The sequence below is a fragment of the Eptesicus fuscus genome, chromosome 10 (genome assembly GCF_027574615.1).
Source record: "Eptesicus fuscus isolate TK198812 chromosome 10, DD_ASM_mEF_20220401, whole genome shotgun sequence".
NCBI classification, from domain to species: domain Eukaryota; kingdom Metazoa; phylum Chordata; class Mammalia; order Chiroptera; family Vespertilionidae; genus Eptesicus; species Eptesicus fuscus.
The window spans coordinates 94092869-94095670 of record NC_072482.1 but is presented as its reverse complement, the minus strand read 5'-3'; positions in this window follow the sequence as shown (position 1 = coordinate 94095670).

The window sequence follows — 2802 nt, the reverse complement described above, 5'->3', positions numbered from 1 at the left end:
GCCCCCTCGCCCCCGCAACATGGTGAGTAAGAAAGCAGGGCCGAGAGGGGGAGAGAGTCAGAGGGAGATGCCCAACCTTATCTTAAAAGGAGGAAAAGACACATGAACACAGAGGTACGCATTAAACAGGATGATGAGGGAACAGAAGTGGGAAGGAAAAGGAGTGATTACAACAAAACTCCCCCGTTGCTGCATCTGGGTGGGTACCGTTTGATAAGAACTCTCCACTGTGGGAGCCTCCCGGCTCACCGACCACACCGACGGGGAAGCAACCTTGACTGAGCACCGCCCTGGGCCAGATGCCCAAGCAGACCGGGGAGGACGGACACGCGTCCTCAAGGAGCCATAACCACGGTCCTGCCTTAAATGAAGACTTCTCCTAATGAAAAATTCCCGTTCAGCCCTCGCTGGTGTGGCTCAGTGGATAGGGCGTCGGCCTGCGGACTGAAGGGTCCCGGGTTCAGTTCCAGTCAAGGGCACATGACGGGGCTGCGGGCTCATTACCCAGTTGGGGGCGTGCAGGGGGCAGCCGAGCCACGATTCTCTCTCATCATTGATGTTTCTCTCTCGCCCGCTCCCTTCCTCTCTAAAATCAATAAAAACATATATTTTCTTAAAAAGATGCTTTAAAATAAAATTCCCTTTCAATACGTGGGCCGAGTAAGTCTAGTCTTTCTAGTAAATGTTCTGAGAGTTGCTGCAGTATTGGGGAGAATGGAGTCCAGTGTGTTATTTAGGGGAATCTTGTGTTCCCCAGTAGTGTTTGAAAAGAGGGGAAAGATGTCGTTGCTGAAGCCGGGTATCCCCCCTGGAGAAAGTGAGCAAGTCGGGAGGGACCCCCCATGGAGAAAGAGAGAGAAGCGGGAGGGACGGTGAGGTGCTCCGAGGGCAGGGAGGTGGGAGGGAAGAGGCCTGTCTGGGTGCAGACAGCAGGCTCCCCCTCAGATCTCACAGGGACTGGGACATACAGATCAGAAGCCTTACTGGTGGAGAGGACCCTGAGGTCTCTCATGGGAGGAAATCTTCATTTGTTTCAGGGACACAGAATGAGCAGGACATGTATGGCACTGAAATGATACTTGGGGGGCGTCATTGTAAGCTGGCATGGAACAGCCTGGGAGAGAGAGATTAGAGGCACCTGAGGCAGTTTGAAGGCATCTAATAAATAATGCCCCCCCCCCCCCAACAACACAGGAAACCCCTGAGGGCTGAACTGCTGATAAGGCCGCATGCAGCCTAGATCTGTGGGTAAGGGAGCATCCTGTGCTTCAGAACTAGAGAGACCTGCCACGTTGGGGACAGGGGGGCAGTCCTGTGCTTCCGGGCTCCCAGATGGCCAGGCCCTAGGACGTGTGTGGTTTGAAGGGCCAGAGCGTCCTCTTTGCCGGTAGACTGGCTCCAGAGAGAGAGAGAGAGAGAGAGAGAGAGGGCCCGGCTCATGTGGCCAGGTTACCCCTCTGAAGGCACCAGTCCAATCACGTGAGACCTTCTCCACTGAGGGGACAGGAGGGCCAACGTGTGCCCTCCACCCTCAGAGGCAAGGACATGGCCTGTCTCCGAGAGGAAGCAGTGTCCCCCGGAGATGGGATCTTCTCAGTGGAAAATTCTGGAAGGCGGGGGCCTGGCATCGGGCTAAAGGGGAGAGACAGATGACATCAGAATTCGGAGCTTCAGGAAATTCACAAAACCCGGTTTGTCCACGTTCCTATCTGTTTCATCCCCCCACCCCCCTGGCAACCCAGCACGCGCCCTAACATCGAGGAGAGGGAGGATGGTAAACCCCACTCTGAGGCTTAAAATAGCTCCTCGACTGTGGGTGGGCAGTTTTGCTTCTTCTTGCGTAAAAATAATTTCAAAGTGAAAGGACGTCTTAGGACACACATGCCTCGCGCCCCGTGTCCTCGGGGGGTCAGGTGTCCTTACAAGAAAGCAGCCTGGGATGTCGGCGACGGGGCCCCACACGCACACGGCGCTCAAGGTCCCCTCCGTGGACTTCAGGTTTCGCAGGAGAGGCCAGTGACAGGCGGGGGGACATTGGTGGTTTACATGCAGAACCCAACTTGCTGGCGAGGCGTTGTGTGGAGACCCGGGAGCTACTCTGTCGTGTTGAGCGAGTGTAGAAAGGGCGAGTGAGGAGCCGGGCAGACGGTTTGAGAACTGTCTCTCATGATAAGTCAAGGACTTACACAAACGGGGTCCCCTCTTCCCCTCGTCTGTGGTGGACACCACCCTGAGCGAGTGGCCAGGCTCGCCCCCCGTGGCAGGCCCGCCCCACGCTGACAGCCCAGAACAGTACCTGCTTCATCAAGGCGGCTTTTGACAATCCAAAAAAAGAGGAAAGGAAAAGAAAGATGATGGTTTTTATTTTATTATTATTTTTAAAAATATATTTTTATTGATTTCAGAGAGGAAGGGAGAGAGAGAAACATCAATGATGAGAATCATTGATCCTCTGCCTCCTGCACACCCCTACTGGGGATCGAGCCCGCAACCCAGGTATGTGCCTGTGACTGACATCGAACCCGGGACCCCTCTGTCCACAAGCCGATGCTCTATCCACTGAGCCAAACCATCTGGGGCAAAGATGATGGTTTTTAAATGTTTCTTGTTTATATTCTGCAACCGAACAGCTAGTTAATAAATCTGATGTATTGGGAGATGGTTTGTTTCACACACGTGGATTTTTTCCATGTGAAACATCAAACCCTGCTCGGAGGAGACAGCGACTTTAGGAGGGCTAGGCGGGGTGCAGTGCTTGGTTTCTTCTTATCTTTTTATTAAAAATCATAAAGAAAACGTGAT